Source organism: Narcine bancroftii, chromosome 1 (assembly GCF_036971445.1).
Source record: "Narcine bancroftii isolate sNarBan1 chromosome 1, sNarBan1.hap1, whole genome shotgun sequence".
In the NCBI taxonomy this organism is placed as follows: Eukaryota; Metazoa; Chordata; class Chondrichthyes; order Torpediniformes; family Narcinidae; genus Narcine; species Narcine bancroftii.
Window position 1 is genome coordinate 282,266,446 of NC_091469.1, and position 24,881 is coordinate 282,291,326.

The 24,881-nt window shown below is 45.1% G+C and overlaps 1 pseudogene; it reads right to left on the bottom strand.

Moving 5' to 3' along the window:
• Window positions 1–24,881, bottom strand: part of LOC138745066 (zinc finger protein 585A-like) — a 53,476-nt pseudogene that overhangs the window by 13,848 nt on the left and 14,747 nt on the right.

A 24,881-nucleotide genomic window follows, 5' to 3' on the forward strand; every position in this document is an offset into this window, starting at 1 on the left:
GTGTTGGTACCAACTGTCTGTGTTCAGAATGAGAAAGTTAGGGATATTTTTAAACCATTCATAAATGAAGGTTTCATATCAGTTAAAGAAGGATCCAATCTAGTGCCAGTTAAAATCCTGCAGGATACTGGAGCAGCCCAATTGCTTGTATTAAGCAATGTTTTGAATTTTGCTGAGGAGACCAATACTGGAGATGTGAATTTAATTAAAGGCATCAGTGGTGAAGCAGAGCCTATACATTTGCATAGAATAGTGATGAAATCAGACTTAGTTAATGGCCCGGTTACGATAGGGATAAGATCAAGTCTGCCGGTGGATGGAGTTTCTCTTTTGTTAGGGAATAATTTAGCAGAGGGTAAAGTTATACCTGCAGTGAAACTCACAAGTAAGTCATTGGTTTATAAGTCCAAAAAGGATTTGGAAATCTACCCTGTGTGTGCCATTACTAGAGCCAAGTCTAGAAAAAAGGTAGAGGTTGAGAAAGTCTGTGATGATCCAGTAGTGGAGGCAAGCATTGAGGACAAACCTAAGGATCCAGCTTTGCAGTTGTCAAGAGAAGAATTAATAGCCAGACAAAAGCATGATCCTGATCTTGCTGGGATAAAAGATAAAATTCTGTCTAACCAGGAAATTGAAACTGTGCCAGTAGGTTACTTTGTTCAAGATGGAATATTGAAGAGAAAGTGGAGACCACAAGTGATACCTGCCAGTGAAAACTGGGTGCTAGTAAGGCAAGTTGTAATTCCCAAAACTTACAGGAATGAAATATTAAAGTTGGCTCATAGTACACCTTTAGGAGGTCATCTTGGAGTGAAGAAGATGGTAGAAAAGATAAGGAAACAGTTTTATTGGCCAAAATTAAGAAAGGATGTTGTGAAGTTTTGTAGAACCTGACACACTTGTCAACAGGTGGGCAAGCCTAATCAAGGACCACCAGTGGCACCTTTACAACACATCCCTGCCTTCAGGGAGCCCTTCTCAAAAGTGATAGTGGATTGTGTTGGCCCATTGCTAAAAACCAAAGCAAGAAATGAATATTCGTTAACACTCATGTGCACAGCTTCAAGGTTTCAAGAGGCTATTCCCCTGAGAAACATTAAAGCAAAGACGATTGTGAAGGCTATGCAAAACTTTTTTATACTGTTTGGCCTACCAAGAAAAATTCAGTCGGACGAAGGGAGTAATTTTATGTCTGGAATATTTCAACAGGTGGTGTATGAATTGGGAGCCCATCAAATTCTGTCATCCTGAAAGTCAAGGGGCCTTGGAAAGGTTCCATTTAACTGTGAAAAATATGATGAGGGCTTATTGCATGGAAAATAAAAAGGATTGGGATAATTATTGTTTGCTGTTCGAGAGGCAACTCAGGAGTCTCTTGGCTTTCATCCATTTGAGTTGGTGTTTGGTCATGAAGTCAGGGGTCCATTACTATTGTTGAAGGAACAATGGATACATAATGATATACAATCAAATCTGTTGGATTATGTTTTCAAATTTAAAAACAGATTACATCAGGCTTGGGAGATGGCAAGGAAAATTTTTAAAACTGCTCAGGGAAAAATTAAAATTCGGTATGATCAAAAAGCAAAAATTAGAGACATTAAACTTGGTGACAAAGTATTGGTTTTGTTTCCAATGCAGTCAAACCCTTTGAGAGCTCAGTTTCCAGGACCATATAAGGTGAAATCAAAAATTAACCAGGTCACCTATGTAACTGAGACACCTGATCATTGAAGAGAGACACAGGTCTGTCACATGAACATGCTTAAACCTTACTTTGAGAAAATGACTGAGGAAAAGACTAGGATTCCAACCAAGGTGCTAGTTATAGAGGAAAGTAAGGAGGAGATAGGTTTCATGGAAGGTCATGGAGCAGAGAAAGTGATAAGCCCCAGGCTGGAAAAATCTATAGTTTTGAAAAACGTAGACACCAAGTTAATGCATTTGACTAAATCATAAAGGGAAGAAATGAAGACATTACTTATGAAATTTAAGGATATATTCCCAGATGTTCCAAGAAGAACTATTGTGGCTTGTCATGATGTGGAGTTCAGTGATGCTAAGCCTATTAAGCAGCATCCTTACTGAGAATCAGGAAAAGAGCAGATTGTTGGATCAAGAGGTGAATCAAGGTGAAGGTGGACTGCTGAGAGAGTGGGAGATGGACTGAGCATGTGCAGAAAATAATCTTAAAATTTCTCGACTTGGATGTGAATTTTGCTCAAAAATCACATTATCCAAAAATCAAGTTCAAATTGGAGTTTACCCTGTGTTCTGGTGCCTAAGCCAGATGGCTCATTTAGGTTTTGTACAGATTTTTGAAAGGTAAACATGGTGACAAAGACTGATGCGTTCCCTATCCCCAGAATGGATGATTGTATAGATAAGGTGGGGAAGGCTAAGTTTCTTACAAAGATTATCTCTTAAAAGGATATTGGTGTGTTCCTTTCATAGAGAAAGGCAGGGAGATTTCTGCATTTGTTACACCTTTGGGATTGTATGAGTATAATGTTATGCCTTTTGGGGTGAAAAATGCACCTAGCACATTTCAGAGAATGATTAATGCAGAAATTCAGGGTTTAGAGCACACAGGAGCCTATATCTATGATTTAGTAATTAGTACAGATACATGGGAAGAACACATGCTTGAATTAGAGCAGTTGTTCCAGAGACTGCTGGAAGCACACCTCACAGTGAATTTGCACAAGAGTGAGTTTGGACATGCCACTGTAATTTATCTGGGTTATGTAGTAGGACCAGGACAAGTGGCGCCGGCTGGAGTGAAAGTATTGGCAATCATTGTGTTCCCTCACCCCAGTAATAAGAAAGCTCTTCAGAGATTTCTACGTATTATTGTCTACTATCGTAGATTTTGTAAAAACTTTGCAGAAATTGCACTCCCATTAACAAAACTACTTGGAAAGAAAGAAAAATTTATCTGGTCAGATGCATACTAGGAAGCGTTTCTGAAGTTAAAGGCCATTTTATGTCATCAACCTGTACGATTCCCCTAACTTTGAAAAACATTCTCTTTAGCCATGGACACCAGTGATGAAGCAGTTGATGCTGTACTGTTACAGAAGAAGGATGGTGATGGAGTAGAACATCCTATTTCATACTTCTCGAAAAAGTTTAATGACCATCAACAAAATTATTCAACCATTGAGAAGGAGTTATTAGTGCTTGTTTTAGCATTACAACATTTTGATGTGTATATTAGTACTGCTCAAAAACCGTTAATAATATGTACTGATCAAAATCCATTAGTTTTTCTGTCTAAAATGAAAAATAAGAACAGACGGTTATTGAACTGGAGCTTAATGTTACAAGAGTATGATTTAATTATTACACACATAAAGGGGACCGATAATGTAATAGCAGATGTTTTTCAAGATGTTAATCTGGGTAGATATGAATCTAATCACATACATACTGTAAAAAATGAAGTGTTTATATTATTTATATAATATTTCCATTAATTTTTAAAAATTTGTTCTTGCGGACCAAATTTTTTTTAGTGTGGAGGTGTTAAAGAGTTCTGGTTTGTGCATTAGCCTATGTGTTGTGTGGTTTTGTGTTGAAAAGTAACAGTTTGCCTGAGAGAGGTGAAGGTGGACTGCTGAGAGAGTGGGAGATGGACTGAGCATGTGCAGAAAATAATCTAAAATTTCTGGACTTGGATGATAAGCCATCACTGGGGGTGCTGTGGAGTGGGAGAAGGCCCAAAACATGAGTCATTGTCTGGAAGACAGTTTAGAATGTTGGGATTTCAAAAAGGGATGAACATTCCGAAGGCCGTCAGAAGGATCTGGACCAAGCTGTTGTTCCTCTCTCTGCAAGCAACACAAGACAACTTCGAATTTTGTGCTCTCTCTCTCAAAGATCTTTTAGCTTCAGTTTACCAAACAAACTGAATTTTGTTAATGATCTTTGGTTCAGTTGAGATTGGCTTTTGTGAGACTTGTGTGTTTTGTGTTTAAGTTTTTCTGTGGGCTTGTCGGAAATATAACTTAGACATTGATTACATATGTTATATTTATGCTGGGGAATTTATTAGTTTTACACAGTTATAGAAATTTGCATAGGGGTTTGTTATAAAAGGGGGGATTTTGAATTAAAGTTTGAAAGTGAATTTTTTTGTTAATAAAATAATTGTTCATCTTTACCCCTGTGTGATATGCCTTCTTTATGGTTGCTGGTTTGATCTTGTAACAATGCCAAAGATCCTTGTGCCTTCACCCAGGAGAGTGGGAGAGGATTTGGTTCTACAGAAAGATGGCATTGCTGATGGTACAGCAATCTCTCAGTACTGCAGACTAGATCTTTTCTGTAGCTCACGCAGACTTCTGTGAACTTAGTCTAACAGTGTGGAAAACGGGGAGACTGAGTAAAATCTGAGATTGAACAACCGAGTGCCTGGCCTTTCAACTTCAAGGGATCTTATCTCCAGGAAAATATTTCAAACCTCCATAAATGGAGAAGGCATCATAACACACAGCTGAATAGTATAGGGGTGTGATTCCCAGAGCAAAGACTGCTTCTAGCATTGCCCCATTCACAGCCAGGAGTAATTGGACACGTGTACTGCCCAAGTGAGGTTTTAATCAGTTGGCTGACCTGCTGGATGAATGAATATTCCTGGGATGAGAGATACGTTGGTGCAGATTGTTGATGGGTGGGAAGGAATCAGTTGTCCATGCCAACTAGAAAATTATCCATCTCGGTCACTGATTTACAATCTGGTTGGAAACGCTGTTTGTACCAATGAACTCTTTTAAGTGTTCAGACTGTGGAAATCTCTTTAAGGATTCCAGTGTGCTAATCACACACCAGAGAATTCGTGCAGGACAGAGGCTGTTCACCTGCTTCCAGTGCGGGATGCGGTTCATTCAGTCAACCAGCCTCTTGAGACACCAGCGAATTCACACAGAGGAGAAGCCATGTGCCTGCCCAGAGTGTGGGAAGGAATTCACACAGTCGTCCAGTCTGATAAGGCATTAGCAAGTTCACTCTGGGGTGAGGCCTTTCACCTGCTCTATGTGTAGGAGGGGATTCACTCAACTCTCTATCCTCATGATTTTCCATTGGGTTCACACTAGGGAGAGGCCATTCACCTGTTTCAAGTATGGGAAGGGCTTCACCCAGTCATCCCATTTGCTGAGGCACCAGAGAGTTCACAGTGAGAAAATCTGAATGGGCCTTGTGGTGACAGTTTAAATGTTCTTGTTGCTGAAACAACAAGCTTAGGTGTGGAACTCCTCAGTTATTGCTGATAGTCTCGAATCCAGGATCCAGTCAAGGTTGAATTCCACGAAGAGATCAGAAGTTAAAGCAGTAGGAGGCCATTTGCTACATACATCTGCTCCAAATCCCATAAACTTATCTTCTACCTTGGCACCGCTTTACTGCATCAACTGCATATCTCTCGATTCCTCCAATATTGTAAAAATCTACTAATCTCCAAATTGATGTGGTTAAAGGACCCACCCAGGTTGCATACTGCTGGAGACTGGCTCATGGGAACCAAGTATAGGATTCAAGGGTTCAGAGGGCAAGAAGGGCTCCAGAAGGGCCTTGGCTTCCAGATTATATTGGAGGTGTGGATCTGGAGCTCGGGTTACCGATGGTTTGAACAGGAGTCTGTGAGGCTCCAAAGGCTGTGGGAGTGCTGGAGACAAATCCATGGACTGTGTCTCTGTAAGGAGTTGCTTTCTCCTATTGTTAGGGGCACTAGGCAATGCTTCTGCCGACTCTTTGCCATATTACAGACAAAAGTTGAAGTGTATCCTGTAAGTTACATTTTTAATTATTATTACATGACAATAGAAGGAGTCTTTGATTATATTCAGTAACTGAGCCCCTCATAGCCCTCTGGTTCAATCCTGAAAATTCCCCACTATATGGAAAGGAATTTCTGCTCATCTCTGCCAACAGTTGTTTTGTGGAAACCTTGGTGACACCCCCGTTAACAGAAAAATGTAGATTGCATCCACTTAATGAACCCCATGAGGATATTGCTCATTTTTATTACTCTCATGAACAACAGAGGTTATCTGTGTCATTTGACACAGACTTCCAGCCCAGGAGTGAATTTGAATGTTCCCTAATTCCAAGTACAACTTTGGGTGATGAAACCTCCAACCAATGGTTCAGGTGTTGTCTCCACTGGGCTCTGTTTAATTGGAGTATGAAGTCTCTGTTACTTTCGTTAAACTATCTTGCAGTAAATGACAACATCTAGTTCCCTTTCTAATTATGAAATCTCAACATCAATGGAGGCTGGTTCAAGTACTGGAGTTTAGGAGTTTGGACCTTCAGGATAAGCTGCTCAAATCATTTTGTTTTTTGGTTAGCTTTTTTTTTCAGTAGAGTAGGTTAGGTGGTTTTTTATATGTATAATAATTTTTTGTATTTTATGTCTTCATTCAGTGCAGTGAAGGAGGGGACTGAGTTTATACTGTTTGAAGTTTTATCTTGATACATATACATATGTGATATTGTATTTTCAGTTTCATTCCCTTTTCTTCATTGTTCTGTATTTATTACAAAACCCAATAAAAAATATTGAAGAAAGAAATAAGTTTGGATGTTAAGGTGACATTAACATTGTACAGGGTATAAGACATTGGTGAGACTAAATTTGGAGTATTGTGAGCAGTTTTGGCCTCCGAACTACAGGAAGGATATCATTAAGATAGAGAGAATGCAGATGTTGCCCGGATGCCAGGAACTGAGTTTCAGGGAAAGGTTAAACAGGTAAGGACTTTATTCCCTGGAGTGTAGAAGAATGAGGGGAGATTTGATGGAAGTATTTAAAAATTTTGAGTGTAGATAGAATAAATACATCAGGCTATTTACACTGAGGTTGGGTGAGACAAGGATATGGACTAAGGGTGAAAGGGGAAAAGTTTAAAGTGGTACATTTGGAGGAAAAATTGGATAGGTGCATGGATGGGAGGGCAGTGGAGGGCTAGACCCCAGGTATTGGTCATTGAAACCAGGCAGAATATTTGTTCGGCACAGACTAGATGGGGAAAAGGCAGGGCCAGTGCTACCATTAGACCAATTAAGCAGCGGACTAGGGCTCAGAGGGACGCTGTTAAAGAGAGCAAATTGTGCCCCACTGTTCAGGTAAGGTAAGGGAAGGGTTCAGAGTCAGTGTCGAGGTCCTTTTATCAGAACTCCCAATGACTGTACCCCAACCCTGTCCCCTTGGCCTACTGCAAATGCACACCAGAGTGTACAGTAGTAGACTGAGGGGAGGGTTTGGAGTTGGCGTCAGGTGCTCCGGTGTGTGCTGTAGGCCAACTGCTAAGGGGAATCTTATGTAAGCCCAAATGTGTATTTGGCCATTTGAAGAAGTGAGATATTTTCATTTATTGTTCTGCTAATTCTAATATTGGTTTGAGCAATTTATTAACAGTTCATCAAAAGTTGGCCAGTCCATGACTGGCCCCTTTTTAGAGGATCATAATTTATGAGAAGAGGCCAAAGTGGTCCAGGCCAATTCGTTAGGGATAACTCAGGACAGGTACTTGCTGGTTTCTAATAGCAGAATAACATAGATGAGAAATAAAAATATATAAATTCTTAAACAAAATCAACTTGGCAATTACTCCATGCTATTTTTTTACATTAATGATTTTGTTTATCCTAGTTGTCAAAGTTTGATAAAGCATGAAGCAGACAAATAGAAAAACCTTCCTGAATTTCCGTGTGTGAAGCCATGTTGAAATCATAGTTACATTTTTCTCAGGGTTTTCTGTCAATGTATTGTAAGTTCTCCCAGTTATTGTTCTGTAATATGGAGACACTATCCTTCCAGGCAGTTCTTAAGGAGACATGTCATCAACTTTATTATTGCTCCAGTTGATGCTGTCTCACAGTGGTGCAATGAACAGAGTTGCCACCCCACAAGCTATCTGGCTTCTGCCCTGAACTCTGGCCCTCCCTGTGACCATGTGAGTTTCCTCTGGAGGCTTCAATTTCCTCTCAAATCTCAAAGATGTGAGCAGGTAGAAGATTGGCCATTACTGTTGTGTGCACGTCAGTTGTAGAATCTGGGGGAGATGATAGAAATGTGGGAAAATAAGGAAATAGCATAAATTTGTAAAAATGGTTGCAGGAAAGTCACAGCAAATTTGATGGGTCAAAGGGACATTTTCATTCTGTGTCCTTCTTGAGGAAATAAAATGGGCACAGGAAGGTGCATATACTTAATGGTGTGTGAAGTGAAAGGATTTAATGTTGTGCTACCCTTGGCAGAGGGATGAATTCTACTGAGAGCCCGTCAGTTCAAAATGATTTGGGCACCAAAATATTTCCTTTTGTATTTGAGAAAGATATTCAAAGATTGATGTATTACTTATTCTTGCAATTTAAAATAAATTTAGCAGTTTCAAATTTTGTGCTTTTCATTTTTTCTACAAAGCATCTGGTTTAGAAAATGGAAGTGGGCGATTTGTTGGGTGGATGCAAGGAGTTGGCACAACTCCTTGGTCACAAAACAGACTAACACCAGCCCTGGGCAAAGGGCAAGTTTTGGTGTTGTTATGTTCTGTGGTTCTATGGACACCCTGGTCCCTCTCAACATCGACAACTTCCACGCAGTCACCAAATAAATACATAGTCCACCTTTCCATTTTTCTATCATCCTGGATGACCTCACATTATTATAACTAATGTTCCATCTACACTCTATGTGTCCATTCACCTGCCCCATCGTGGCATGGTTAGCACAACGCTGTTGCAATGCCAGCTTCACGGGGTTGAATACCGCACTGTCTGTGAGGAGTTAGTACACTCTCCCCATGTCTGGGTGAGATTCCTGTGTCTGTAAGGGGTTTGTACGATCTCCCCGTGTCTGCGTGGGATTTGTCTGCCTGTAAGGACTTTGTACGATCTCCCCGTGTCAGCGCGGGTGATTCTTCTGTCTGTAAGGTGTTTGTCCGATCTCTCCGAATCTGATTGGGTTTCCTCTGACACTAAGAAGTTTTTACATTTTACTGTGTCTGTGTCCTCTATCTGTTAGGAGGTTTTTTTTTTCTAAAATTTCCCTTGTCTGTGTGTGGCTTTTCTCCGAGATCTACCGCTTCCACCCACCGTTCAATATGTACCTGTGGTTGTAGGTTAATTGGATGCAATTTGCCAGCACAGTCTCATGGGCTGAAGGGTTCTGAAAGCATGATGTATGATCTACATTTATAAAAATTGTATGTTTAAAATTTAAATTAAACCCATTTTGACCCTCCTGGTTTATTTCCTCTAATTCATAATTCTGAAGTGATGGCAAATAAATTAAACTTTTTTTTGTGAAACATGGATGTCTGCATTAAATTAAATCTTTTTAAATCGTTTTTTTTAAAACTTGCTTTGTAGCGGGTTGTGAGCGAGTGCAGCGAAGGGACTGAGAAAACAGGCCGTGAGCTCCAGTATCACAACTGCGTTATTTTGAATTCCCCACTGCATCCTTTTCGCCGATCTCCGTCCCGCCCCTAACGTCCTGTTGCTTGCATCCAGATGACACAAGCATGCATGCAACCTTCCCGTCTGGACTGGATGTCCACGCTTGACAAGAGGGGCCAGTTCACTGCTTCAAGCACGTGCGTCACCACACAATCAACCCCCCCCCCCCCCCAATCCCATCCCCCAACCCTCTCAGAACCAGCACTAATGGTCTCAGGATATGTCAAGGGTGAGGTGTGCTGTTTCAGCGGCCGGCTTCTACACACTGGTGGGGAACCTGTACTGGGTGGGACAAGTCCACATGCGCTTGGTTGAAATGGTCCAGTGTTAATAACTTGTCCTTGGCTCCCATGTCGAGGGTGAACATTGTAGTGTTTCGGTGTAGAACCCTGTATGGGCTTTTGTCAGGTTGTTGAAGGGGAGCCCTGTGTGCGCATCTGCTCACAAACACACTCACAGGACAAGTCCAGGGGGTAGTTGCAGAGCATTTTCCCGTGTCACGATGGCGGGGGTGGTGTGATACAGTCGAGTTTGTCATGCAGACTCTCAAGGATGACGGTGGTCTCAGCATCTTGATTGGCTGCAGGGGGAGGGGGAGGAATTGTCTAGGCACCGCATGGCTACAGGTTCGGGCGAGGAGTCGGAAGAGGAGGCGATTCGGAGCTGGGCGATTACTACAGAGGAGGAGAGGGGGTTAATTGGTCAAGGGCCAATAAAAGGAGGGTAAGTAGAAGGGAGGGGCCAATGAGAAGCGGCCCAGTGAGTGAGTGGCACAGTGAAGGACTGTGGGGCTTCGAGGCTTTGGCTCGAGAGACTTCGGAGAGTAGAGGCTGAGGATGAGCGTGTCTGGACTGAGATAAGATGGTCTTCATTGAGTGAAGAAAGATGTGGGATGAGTGTGAGGCCAGTTTGTTGCTCATAGTGTCACATGTGGGAAGTAATGGAGTCTTCTAGCCTCCCGGACATCCACGTCTGCACTAGGTGTGCTGAGCTGCAGCATCTCAGGGACCGAGTCCGGGAATTGGAGCTAAAATTCAATGACCTCGCTCTGGTCAGGGAGAGTGAGGCTGTCATAGATAGGAATTATAGCCAGGTGGTCTCACCAGGGCCACGGGAGGAGGATCAGTTAGGAGAGGGAAAGGGAAGGATCAGGTTCAAGAGAAAGCATCTGAACCTGTAGCCCTCAACAATCGGTATTCCTCCTTGAGTACTATGGGGAGGGGGCAGTCAGGCTGGGGAAAGCAGCAGTGGCTCTACCTCTGGCACAAGGTCAGCCACTGAAGCCCAGAAGGGTAGGGAAAGGAAGAGGAGGGCAATAGTTATAGGAGATTCGATGGTCAGGAGGATGGACAGAGGTTTTAGTGGACACGATAAGGAAAACCAGATGGTGATTTGCCTCCCTGGTGCCAGGGTCCAGGATATAACTACGCATGTCCAAGACATCTTAAAAGGCAAGTGTAATGAGCCAGAGGTCGTGGTACATGTTGGTACCAACAACATAGGGAGTAATGTAGGAAGTTAGGTAGGGAGCTCAGAAGAAGGACCATAAAGGGATTAATCTCTGGATTACTTCTTGTGCCACGTGATAGAGAGGGGAGAAACAGGATCAGATGGAGGCTGAATGTGTGGCTAAAGGGGTGGAGTTGAAATCGGGGATTCAAGTTCTTGGATTACTGGGACCTAATTTGGGGGAGGGGGGACCTGCACCATAAGGACGGGTTACATCTGAATCTGAGAGGGACCATTTTCCTGGTGGGGACATTTGCTAGGGCTACTGAGGGGCTTTAAACTAGAATAGTTTGGGGAAGGGGTGCATGTAAGGGAGGACAGCAGAGAGAGGTATTGTAGATGAAGGGAAAAGGCTTATTCACAAAATTTGGGGGTGGAACAGCAGTTGATTGAGGAGGAAAGGGATAGATGCTATGATGGGGAAGGGAGGATGGTAACAAATAAAAGTGTCGACAGTCGAGAGGGGTTAGGCAGAAGGTAAGATGTGGGGAAATCTCTGCAATGCATTTACTTCAATGCAAGGAGTGTTGTAAGGAAGGTGGATGAGCTGAAGGTGTGGATAGACACTTGGCAGTATGACGTGGTGGCGATTAGTGAGACGTCGTTGAAGGAGGGTTGTGACTGGCAGCTAAATATTCTGGGATTTCACTGCTTTAGGTGTGATAGAATTAGAGGGGTAGGGGGGGTATGTGACATTGCTTGTCAGGGAAAATATTACAGCAGTGCTGATGCGAGATAGATTGGAGGGCTCGTCAAAGGAGGCTGTGCAGGTGGAATTAAAAATAGAAAAAGTGAGGTTACAATTATAGGGGTGTATTATAGACCACCTAGTGGGGAGCGAGAACTAGAAGAGCAAATGTGTAGGAAAATAGCTGAGATGTGCAATAAGCACAGGGTTGGGTTAGTTGGAGTTTTTAATTTTCCAAACAAAGATTGGGAGATGCAGTCAGTGAGAGGGCTGGATGGATTAGAGTTTGTAAAATGTGTGCAGGATTGCTTTTTGTATCAATATGTTGAGGTGCCCACAAGACAAGGGGCAGTGTTAAATCTACTTTTGGGCAATGAAATAGGGCAGGTGATGGAGGTATGAGTTGGGGAGCACTTCGGATCCAGTGATCATAGCACCATTAGTTTCAGCTTAATTATGGAAAGGGATAGGTCTGGTCCAACAATTAAGTTCTTTGAGTGGGGAAAGCCAGATTTGAGGAGATGAGAAGGGATTTGCAGGGAGTGGTTTGGGATGTTGAGGAGAATTGGTGAGCATTTAAAGGTGAGATTTTGAGAGTGAAGAATCTTTATGTTCCTATCAGGACAAAAAGCAAGGCCAATTGTTCAAGGGAGCCATGGTTTTCTAGAGAGATTAGGAATATGGTTTGGGATAAGGGGGAGGTCTACGTTAAATACAAGAAGCAAAGGATTGATGAGATGTATGGACGATAAATAGATTGTAGAAAGAACCTTGAGGAAAATTAGAAAGGCAAAAAGAAGGTACATGGAGGCTATAGCAAATAGGGTGAAAGCAAATCCGAAGGGTTTTTACAAATCTTCTTTGGTTTGGCTTCGCGGACGAAGATTTATGGAGGGGTAATGTTCACGCTGCTCTCCATTGCAGGCAAAATCTTCGCTATGATTCTCCTAAATAGAATAATACCTATTGTCGCAGAGAATATTCTCCCAGAATCACAGTGCGGCTTTCGCGGAAACAGAGGAGCTACTGACATGGTCTTTGCCCTCAGACAGCTCCAAGAAAAGTGCAGAGAACAAAACAAAGGACTCTACATCACCTTTGTTGACCTCACCAAAGCCTTCGACACCGTGAGCAGGAAAGGGCTTTGGCAAATACTAGAGCACATCGGATGCCCCCCAAAGTTCCTCAACATGGTTATCCAACTGCACGAAAACCAACAAGGTCGGGTCAGATACAGCAATGAGCTCTCTGAATCCTTCTCCATTAACAATGGCGTGAAGCAAGGCTGTGTTCTCGCACCAATCCTCTTTTCAATCTTCTTCAGCATGATGCTGAACCAAGCCATGAAAGACCTCAACAATGAAGACGCTGTTTACATCCGGTACCGCACGGATGGCAGTCTCTTCAATGTGAGGCGCCTGCAAGCTCACACCAAGACACAAGAGCAACTTGTCCGTGAACTACTCTTTGCAGACGATGCCGCTTTAGTTGCCCATTCAGAGCCAGCTCTTCAGCGCTTGACGTCTTGTTTTGCGGAAACTGCCAAAATGTTTGGCCTGGAAGTCAGCCTGAAGAAAACTGAGGTCCTCCATCAGCCAGCTCCCCACCATGACTACCAGCCCCCCCACATCTCCATCGGGCACACAAAACTCAAAACGGTCAACCAGTTTACCTATCTCGGCTGCAACATTTCATCAGATGCAAGGATCGACAACGAGATAGACAACAGACTCGCCAAGGCAAATAGCGCCTTTGGAAGACTACACAAAAGAGTCTGGAAAAACAACAAACTGAAAAACCTCACAAAGATAAGCGTATACAGAGCCGTTGTCATACCCACACTCCTGTTCGGCTCTGAATCATGGGTCCTCTACCGGCATCACCTACGGCTCCTAGAACGCTTCCACCAGCGTTGACTCCGCTCCATCCTCAACATTCATTGGAGCGCTTTCATCCCTAACGTCGAAGTACTCGAGATGGCAGAGGTCGACAGCATCGAGTCCACGCTGCTGAAGATCCAGCTGCGCTGGCTGGGTCACGTCTCCAGAATGGAGGACCATCGCCTTCCCAAGATCGTGTTATATGGCGAGCTCTCCACTGGCCACCGTGACAGAGGTGCACCAAAGAAAAGGTACAAGGACTGCCTAAAGAAATCTCTTGGTGCCTGCCACATTGACCACCGCCAGTGGACTGATATCGCCTCAAACCGTGCATCTTAGCGCCTCACAGTTCGGCGGGCAGCAACCTCCTTTGAAGAAGACCGCAGAGCCCACCTCACTGACAAAAGGCAAAGGAGGAAAAACCCAACACCCAACCCCAACCAACCAATTTTCCCCTGCAACCGCTGCAACCGTGTCTGCCTGTCCCACATCGGACTTGTCAGCCACTGCAGGCACGTTTGTGGCTGACAAGTCCGATGCGGGACAGGCAGACACGGTTGCAGCGGTTGCAGGGGAAAATTGGTTGGTTGGGGTTGGGTGTTGGGTTTTTCCTCCTTTGTCTTTTGTCAGTGAGGTGGGCTCTGCGGCCTTCTTGAAAGGAGGTTGCTGTCCGCCGAACTGTGAGGTGCCAAGATGCACGGTTTGAGGCGATATCAGTCCACTGGCGGTGGTCAATGTGGCAGGCACCAAGAGATTTCTTTAGGCAGTCCTTGTACCTCTTCTTTGGTGCACCTCTGTCTCGGTGGCCAGTGGAGAGCTCGCCATATAACACGATCTTGGGAAGGCGATGGTCCTCCATTCTGGAGACGTGACCCAGCCAGCGCAGCTGGATCTTCAGCAGCGTGGATTCGATGCTGTCGGCCTCTGCCATCTTGAGTACTTTGATGTTGGTGATGAAATCGCTCCAATGAATGTTGAGGATGGAGCGGAGACAATGCTGGTGGAAGCGTTCTAGGAGCCGTAGGTGATGCCGATAGAGAACCCATGATTCGGAGCTGAACAGGAGTGTGGGTATGACAACGGCTCTGTATACGCTAATCTTTGAGAGGTTTTTCAGTTGGTTGTTTTTCCAGACTCTTTTGTGTAGTCTTCCAAAGGCGCTATTTGCCTTGCCGAGTCTGTTGTCTCTCTTTGTCGATCCTTGCATCCGATGAAATGGTGCAGCCGAGATAGGTAAACTGGTTAACTGTTTTGAGTTTTGTGTGCCCGATGGAGATGTGGGGGGGCTGGTAGTCATGGTGGGGAGCTGGCTGATGGAGGACCTCAGTTTTCTTCGGGCTGACTTCCAGGCCAAACATTTTGGCAGTTTCCACAAAACAGGACGTCAAGCACGGAAGATCTGGCTCTGAATGGGCAACTAAAGCGGCATCGTCTGCAAAGAGTAGTTCATGGACAAGTTGCTCTTGTGTCTTGGTGTGAGCTTGCAGGCGCCTCAGATTGAAGAGACTGCCATCCGTGTGGTACCGGATGTAAAGAGCATCTTCATTGTTGAGGTCTTTCATGGCTTGTTTCAGCATCATGCTGAAGAAGATTGAAAAGAGGGTTGGTGCGAGAACGCAGCCTTGCTTCACACCATTGTTAATGGAGAAGGGTTCAGGGAGCTCATTGCTGTATCTGATCCGACCTTGTTGGTTTTCGTGCGGTTGGATAACCATGTTGCGGAAATTTGGGGGCATCCGAGGCACTCTAGTATTTGCCAAAGCCCTTTCCTACTCAAGGTGTTGAAGGCTTTGGTGTGGTCAACAAAGGTGATGTAGAGTCCTTTGTTTTGTTCTCTGCACTTTTCTTGGAGCTGTCTGAGGGCAAAGACCATGTCAGTAGTTCCTCTGTTTGCGTGAAAGCCGCACTGTGATTCTGGAAGAACATTTTCGGTGACACTAGGTATTATTCTATTTAGGAGAATCCTAGCGAAGATTTTGCCTGCAATTGAGAGCAGCGTGATTCCCCTGTAGTTTGAGCAGTCTGATTTCTTGCCTTTGTTTTTGTACAGGGTGATGATGATGGCATCACGAAGGTCCTGAGGCAGCTTTCCTTGGTCCCAGCAGAGCTTGAAAAACTCATACAGTTTGGCATGCAGAGTTTTTCCGCCAGCCTTCCAGACCTCTGGGGGGGATTCCATCCATACCTGCCGCTTTGCCACTTTTCAGTTGTTCAATTGCCTTATATGTCTCTTCCCGGGTGAGGACCTCATCCAGCTCTAGCCTTAAGGGCTGTTGAGGGAGCTGGAACAGGGTGGATTCTTGGACTGAGTGGTTGGCACTGAAAAGAGATTGGAAGTGTTCTGACCATCGGTTGAGGATGGAGATCTTGTCGCTGAGGAGGACTTTGCCATCTGAGCTGCACAGCGGGCTTTGGACTTGGGATGAGGGGTCGTACACAGCCTTTAGAGCCTCGTAAAAACCCCTGAAGTTGCCAATGTCCGCGCTGAGCTAGGTTCGTTTGGCGAGGCTAGTCCACCACTCATCTGCGCTGAAGATGGCTGCATGCGCGACGGAAGGTTCATTTCTTCTCTGGCCAGGACAGCTTTGCAAGGAGAGCCTGGTGGGCAGCTCGCTTCTTTGCCAGCAGCGCCTGGATTTCCTGGTTGTTTTCGTCAAACCAGTCCTTGTTTTTCCTGGAGGAGAAGCCCAGTACCTCTTCAGTGGATTGCAGTATGGCAGTCTTCAGCTGATCCCAGACAGTTTCAGGGGACGAGTCCATGAGGCGGATTGCATCCTCGAGCTTTGCTTTGAGGTTTGCCTGGAAGTTTCCTCTCACTTCATCTGACTGCAAGTTTCCAACATTGAACCTCTTTCTGGGGGCTTTACTGTTCCTGGACTTTGGCTTGAAGTGAAGGTTGAGCTTGCAGCTAACAAGCCGGTGGTCAGTGTGGCATTCCGCGCTGGGCATGACCCTGGTGTGGAGCACATCTCGTTTGTCTCTTTCTCGCACCAGGACGTAGTCCAGGAGGTGCCAGTGTTTGGATCGTGGATGCATCCAGGTAGTCTTCAGGCTGTCCCTCTGCTGAAAAAGGGTGCTTGTAATGACAAGCCGCTGTTCTGCGCAGAGTTTCAACAGGAGGCGCCCGTTGTCATTGCACTTGCTGACACCATGCTTGCCCAGGATTCCTGGCCAGGTTTCTGAGTCTTTGCTGATGCGAGTGTTGAAGTCGCCAAGGATGACAACCTTGTCGGCTGTAGGGGTGCATTGAATGAGGTTGCGCAGTTCAGTGTCGAACTTGTCCTTTTCTGCTGGTTCCGCCTGGAGGGTTGGAGCATAGACACTGATGAGGGTGATGCGACGCTTGTTTTGAAGGGGGAGTCGCATGGACATGATTCGGTCCGAGTGGCCTGTCGGGTGGTTTTCGAGTTTGGAGGCAATGGAGTTCTTGACCATGAAGCCTACACCAGATAGGCACCATTCATCCATAGGCTTGCCAGACCAGTAGAGTGTGTAGCCCACGCCGCGTTCTTGGAGGCTGCCTACATCTGCAAGGCGGACTTCACTGAGAGCGGCTATGTCGATGTCAAGTCTGAGGAGTGCATGTGTGATGAGGGCAGACCGACGTTCAGGTCGGTGGCTGTCAGCCTTGTCTAGCATGGTTCTGATGTTCCAGCATGCTAGCTTGAGTAGGTCCTTAACTGATTGGAAAATCAGAGAGGAGGAATGTGTGAGGAACAATATGAGATGAGGGAAATATTAAATGAATTCTTATCACTATTCATGAGGGAAAGAGATATTGAATTGTGTAGGATAAGTGAGGCAGATGGGTTAGTTATGGAAAAGATAAGGATTAGTAAAGAGGGGATTTTAGAACTTCTGGGTGTTTAAAGGTAGATAAGTTTCCTGGTCCTGGTGGGATTTTTCCCAGGACCTTAAGGGAGGAAATAGCAGAGCCTCTGACAGTGATTTTTCCAATGGTCACTGGAGGAGGGTGTAGTGCTGTGGGATTGGCCAGTTGCAAATGTGGTTCTGCTGTTTAAAAAGGGCACAAGGTGTAGGTCAAGCAACTAGAGGCCAGTGAGTTTGACATCTGTGGTAGGGAAACTAATGAAAGGAATTCTTAGGGATAATATGTGTAAATATCTGGATAGGTAGGGATTGATCAGGGACACCCAAAATGGATTTATGATGGGAAAGTCGTGCTTGACGAATCTTGTTAATTTTTTTGAAGAGGTGACCAGAAAGGTTGATGAAGGTAGAGCAGTTGATGTAGTCTATTTGGATTTTAGTAAGGCTTTTGATAAGGTTTTGCATGGAAGGTTGGTGAGGAAGGTTCAATCTCTAGAGATTAACATAAAGGTAGTCAGATGGGTTCAGAGATGGCTGGAAGATAGGCTCAAGAGAGTCATGGTGGACAACTGTCTCTCAGGATGGAGGCCGGTGATGAGCGGTGTGCCTCAGGGATCAGTGTTGGGTCCTTTGTTATTCATCATTTATATTAATGATTTGGATGACGGGGTGGTAAATTGGGTGAGTAAATATGTGGATTATACAAAAATAGGGCAAGTTATGGACATGAAGATGGTTTTCATGGACTACAGAAGGATTTGGACTGTTTGGAAAAGTGGGCTGAAAGGTGGCAAATGGGGTTTAATGTAGATAAGTGGGAGGTGCTTCATTTTGGGAAAAATAACCAAAATAGGACATATGCAGTGAAGGGGAGGGCATTGAGGAATGATGAAGAACAGAGGGATCTTGGAATAACAGTTCAGCATTCCTTGAAGGTGGATTCTCATGTAGATAGGGCGGTGAAGAAGTCTTTTGGTATGCTAGCCTTTATAAATCATAGCATAGAATACTGGAGCTGGGAAGTGATGTTGAGTCTGTTTAAGGCTTTGGTGAGGCCAAGTTTGGAGTATTGTGTGCAGTTTTGGTTTCCAAATTATAGGAAGGATATCAATAAGGTAGAGAGGATGCAGAAAAGATTTACTAAAATGTTGCCTGGATTGCAGTATCTTGAATTCAGATAAAGATTGAGTAGACTGGGTCTTTATTCATTGGAAGGGGGATTTGATAGAGGTATTTAAAATGCTGAAGAGAATAGATGGAGTAGATGTAAATAGACTCTTCCCCTTGAGGGTAGGAGAAATTGGAACAAGGGTTGGGGGAAAAACTTTAGGAGTAACAAGGAGTCTGAAAGGTTCTGTCTACAGAACATTTACTGGGAAACCCAGGTGGCAAGGAAAGTCAGGAGATCCAGGATCCAGGATAGTTTTGGCCTCCAACCAGTGAGTTAATCTGTCAATCACCGTGAGCACATAGTGGGACCCCTGGGAGACAGGGAGGGATTCGACTACATCAAGGCAGACGTGTTGGAACCTTCAGGTTGGGGGATCAAACTGTTGGAGTTGATGGGCCGCTGGACCTTGGATGTCTGTTCGTCTGAGCAATTTCTCCCCCACCCCGTGACTTGTTTCTGCAGGTCATGCCAAACAAACTTTGCGGATACTGGTCGTACTGATGAAGGATTGTGATAAACAGTGGATTAAGTCAAAAAACATTCTCCACTGGCAGGGCTGGGCAGTGGAAATGTCGCATAGGAGCATAGTACCATCCGCGTCAAGCTGGATATCTTGGAGTTGCAACCCCGTTGTGAAGGTTAAAACCTTAATCAGTTTTATGACTTTCCCTTTAAGTTTGTTGTTTTGTAGTTACCATAGTTACTATGATGTCATATGTTATAATATCCAGGCGAACGGGGAGCTTGCATCCAGTCTTGGAATAACCATGGAGGAGGCATAAGCATCAAAATACTTCCCTTTGATTTCATTGTCTTATCATTTTATTAGTTTTAATCATTTTTTAATATCATTATGTCTAAGTATAATCGAATGCTTTGTTAATTCATTGTTATGAAAATCTCAAAGCGAAGTTATGCAAATATTAAACGTTTATATCAACTAATGAAAGGCTACATAAAGCTGAAAATATGAAGTTTGGTTTATTGGAGAGATAAGATTGTGATTCGGAATATCGAAGCTTATGTTTCTTTAGGGAGGCGTTTTGAAACTGGAAATAATGAAAAATTGCAAAGTGTCATCAACACCTGTGATTGCTGTTTGGAAGCTGAGAGTCTCGGAGCCGTTCCATTGTGCCCGAATCAGATCATGGGAGTTGATGCCCTGTGGTATAGCATTGACTGCAGGCCTGCAAAGTGTGTCAGAAAACACGTTGTGATTTCCTGACAGGTATCGGATAGCAGTGGTGAACTCAGAGCCCAAGGATAAGGGTCTCTGTGGTCAGGCAGACCATGCGTCAGAGGACTTCAAGAAGGCAAAAGTAAACAGTTGTGGTTTGTTTGGACAGTGAATGGACGTCCTTCCAGGAAGTATCAGAAGTACCAGATGGCCAGGTACAGGACGAGTAGTTCCCTGTCAAATGCGCTGAACTTCAATTTGGGTGGGTGAAGATGTCACCATGAGTCATCAATGAACTGTTCCAGAAGAGCGCCCATGGCTGTGTTGGACGTGTTGACGGCGAGGGCCGTCAGTACATCCATCCGTGGATGTAGAAGCATTGTCGTGTGGGCCAGGGCTTCTTTGGTGTTAGAACACACTGTGTGCCTCCTCTGTCCATTCAAGCTCCTTCAACGAGCCCAACATTAACGTGAAGAGAGGGTGCGTAATCTTAGCTGCCACAGGGATGAACCGTTTGGAGAAATTCAGTGTGCCAATGAATTCCTGAAGACCCTTCAGTGTTGTTGGTATGGCGAACCGCCAGATGGCCTGGACTTGGTCTAGTAAAGGGGTGGCGCCGGCTGGGGCAATTTTGTGGCCCAGAAAGTCTATTTCCATGAGGCTGAACTGACTCTTCTCTGGGTTAATGGTGAAGCTGAACTGTGCGAGGCAAGTGAACAGCTGGCGGAGGTGCGTCATGTGCTCTTCAGGTGAGCTGCTGGCTACTAGGATGTCGTCGAGGTAGATGAAAAGGAAAGGCAACCACGTCCATGAGGCACAGAAAGGTTTGCACCATATTTTTCAAAACAAACAGCATGCGTAGGAACTCATACAGGTCAAACATGGTAATGATAGCAGTCTTTTGGACATCATCTGGGTGCACATGGATCTGATGGTATCCCTGGACCAGGTCGACTTTGGAGAAAAGCTTTGAGCCACGGAGATTCACTGTGAAATCCTGTATATGGGGGATCATCGAAGGGCCTCCAGCTGCCATTAGACTGAGGCACCAAATGGAGGGGTGAGGCCCATGGGCTATTAGAATGACAGACGATGCCCAGTTCCTCCATGCGCCTGAACTCTTCCTTGGCAAGGTTGAGTTTGTCTGGGGTGGTGCTGCAGCCACATGAGTGCAATGGTGGGCCTGTGGTAGCAATATGGTATCGGATGCCATGTTTGGGCATGTCTGCCATTAACAATGGGTGCAGAATGGAAGGAAAGCTTACAAGGAGGTGGCTGTACTGGCTATGTTTGGTCTCCATGGAAGTGAGCTGGGTAGATGGTTCGTTGGATTTGCTGATGGAGAACCGTGTGGAAAGTCTCAGCGTGGACTAGTCATCTGCCCTGGAGGTCGAGTAGGGATTGCGCCCAGAGGAAATCAGTGCCGAGCAAGGGTTTGTCCATCAAAGCAAGCAGGAAGGACCATTGGGATGTGCTACTGCCAAAAGGTTCAGATGGTGGTGCTAGGGGCAGCCTGAAGGGAAGGTCCATGGGGTCTTGTTCGTTTCTCAAGTGCTGTAGGGTGTATGACGTTAATCTCTGCCCCCCTGCAGCCTGAGATGCTGTCCCAGATGTGGAGAAGGCTATTTAGTTGGCCAGCCACTGCAGCCGCTAACGGTGGCTGGCCAAATAATTTCCTGGGAACGAACATGGCTGGCGGCATCTGCAGGAGGAGCCCCCCTCCCCCCCCAACATTGGTGATAGAAACACCATTTGGGATCGGACCTCTCTGTCCTCTGACAGGGTGGGGCCTGCTCATGTGATGGACTGGACTTGGGCGTTGTCCTTGGTGGTGGCCACGAAACAGTTGGCGGAGTCTATGGCTTTGCGTTTTGAATGGTAGTAGACATCCGCATGCACCGCAACCTTGCATGGGTTGCTGAAGTCAGTGTCAGCCAAGAGGAGTCTGATGTCCTTGAGGAACATCTGCTCAAACATGAGGCAGGGCTTGTGTCTTTTTGCCAGCGTGAGCATCTCGTCCACGAGGGCAGAGTGGGTCCTATTGCCTAGGCCGTGCTCGCTTGCATCATGAGAGGCCGCATGTGCTAATGTGAAGATTTTTCAGAGCCATGTATTTACCTTCCTCCAGCGGTGCCTGAGTGAGGTCATCGACTCGTGAGGCAGCTTCCTGGTCAATTGGTGTATTGCTAATGTGGTTCCTTTGTTCAAAAAAGGTTCAAGGAGCAAGCCTAGCAATTATCGACCTGCAAGTTAATGGAAAGCGTCCTTAGAGATAATATATACAAGTATCTGGATAGGCAAGATCTGATCAGGAATACTCAACACTGATTTGTGTGGGGAAGGTAATGTTTGACAAATCTTGTTGAAATTTTTGAAGAGGTGACTAGGAATGTTGATGAGGATAGAGCAGTGGATGTTGTCTAATATGGACCAGTAAGGCCTTCATAAGGTTCCGTGTGGAAGGTTGTTTAGGAAGGTTCAGTCGATAGGTATTAATTTTGAGATAGTCAAATAGATTCAACAGTGGCTGGAAGGGAGATGCCAGAGAGTTGTAGTGGATAACTGTTTGTCAGGCTGGAAGCTGGTGACAAGTGGTGTGTCTCAGGAATCTATTTTGGGTCCATTGCAGTTTGTCATTTACATTAATGATCTGGATGATGGGGTGGTAAATTGGATTAATAAATATACAGATGATACTACAATGGGTGAAATTGTGGATAAGGAAGAAGGTTTTCAAAGATTCCAGAGGGATTTAGAAGAGTGGGCTGAAAGATGGCAGATGGAGTTTAATGCTGAGAAATGTGAAGTGCTTCATTTAGGAAGGAATAATCAAAACAGGACACATGTAGTAAATGGGAGGGCATTGAGGAAGGCAGTGGAGCAGAAAGATCTAGGAATAACGGTGCATCATTCGCTCAAGGTAGAATCTCATGTGGATAAGGTGGTGAAGAAGGCTTTTGGTATGCTGCCCTTTATCAATCAATGTATAGAATACAGGAGTTGGGAGGTGATGTTGAGACTGTTCAAGGCATTAGTGAGATCCAATTTGGAATTCTGTGTGCAGTTCTGGTCACTGGATTATAGGAAGGATATGAACAGAGAGTGTAGAGAAGATTTATGAAAATGTTACCTGGGTTTCAGAATCTAGATTACAAAGAAAAATTGAGTAGATTAGGTCTTTATTCCTTGGAGCGTAGAAGGTTGAGGGACGATTTGATAGAGGTATTTAAGATTATGAGGGATAGATAGAGTTGATATGGATCGGCTTTTTCCCTTGAGCCACCCTTGAGAGATTGAAACAAGAGATCATGAATTAAGAGGTATGGGTCAGAAGTTTAGAAGTAACATAAGAGGGAACTTCTCAGAGTGGTGGCTATATGGAATGAGATTCCGGGAGAAGTAGTGGTGGCGGGGTCAGTTTTGTCATTTAAGGAAAAATTGGATAGGTATATGGTTGGGAGGGGAATGGGCAAGGTGCAGGTAGGTGGGACTAGAGGAGAGTACCTGGTTTGGTGCAGACTAGAAGGGCCAAATGGCCTGTTTCTGTGCAGTAATTGTTATATGGTTAATATTTCTCTGACTCGTGTGTCCCCTGAGGTCTATTGTGCATCTTTCCCCTTTTGCCTTGAATCTCCACCCTCCAGTTTTAGATTTCCCTACCCTGGGGAAAAGACCTTTCTCCAAGCCCTTGGTGATTTGATAAATCTCCCTCCATAAGGTCCTCCCTCCCTCAGCCTCCTCTGCTCCAGCCTCTCCTCACAATTCACACCAATGTCAAATCCTTTATTTTGGCTCATTCAGCCTCGTTTGAAGCAATTTCTCCGCAGTCTGACAATTTTCCATTGCATTTCCTTTGGAGGCACAATTAGCGCAGTGGTTAATGCAACACCTTTACAGCACCAGTGATCAGGACCGGGGTTCGAATCCCACGCTATCTGTAAGGAGTTTGTACATTCTCCATGTCTGCTGCATTGGCTCGTCCATGTAATAGGTGAACCGGTTGAGGGCAGGTCCATGGTAGATCTGACTGAGAGCTGCAGGTACGGAGGAAGCCCACAGCCTGGCGGCTGAAGTTATAAAGGTCCCAGGAGTTGCAAATGTCATCCGGTTTTGAGGGAGTTAAGTGCACACGAGTTTTATTAAAGTCAGTTGGTTCAACTCACTTTTGACTCTGTGGATCTTTCGCTCGCTGCCTGCCTTGTGCACCTACATTGTGTCCTTGGCATTTAGACCTAACGATGACCGTCCCAAGCCCGCAGAATGCAGTTTCACCAAAACTGCTGACTTTCTGGACCTCACAGTTGGAGGTCTAATTTGAACAGGCTGAAGCCCAATTCCAGGTCAGGTAAATTGTCTCGGATGCCACATAGTACTACTATGAGGTCGGTTCACTCGACCAGGAAACAGCAGGCCGCATCATCAACTTCCTACACCAGCCACCGGTTATGGACAAGTATGAAACAATCAAGGTGCTCCTGATCCGTAGTTCTGGCCTCTCCCATCATGAGCATGCAGTGCAGTTGCTCCACATTGACGGCCTGGATGACCACACACCATAGACTTTAATGAACGAGATGCTGGCACTAGCAGATGGCCATAAACCATGCTTACTGCTTAAACAAATCTTTCTCGAGCAGATGCCAGAAGATATCTGCCTCCTTGTCGTTTATGATGATTTCAGTGACCCACACGAAGTAGCAGCCCTTGCAGATATCCTGTGGCACACCAAGTAGTGTGGCAGGACCTCTATCAACCAAGTTGCTGCGACTCAACCTAGGCCCCGAGCCTTTGTCATGCCACCAATGAAGCCGGTAATCCCACAGCAGGGAGTGACCCCAGTGTGGACTGTTGGTGTTTTTGACCAAAAGTGTGGTTCAGGAGCCCACCATTGCTGCCCACCCTGTTCTTTTCTGGGAAGTGCTGGGGCTGACTATCATTAATGCCTACGGCAGCTGGCCACCGTTTTAGCCTCCTTTACTTATGGGACCAACACTCTGGGCAAAAGTTCCTCATAGACACAGGGGCAGAAGCTAGCATATTGCCCCACTCGAGCCATGATACATGCGCTGGGAAGTCAGGACCAGTGCTCATCGCTGCCAACAACAGCTGTATTTGCACATACGGCACATGAACCATCACACTACAGTTTGGTTCCAGCCG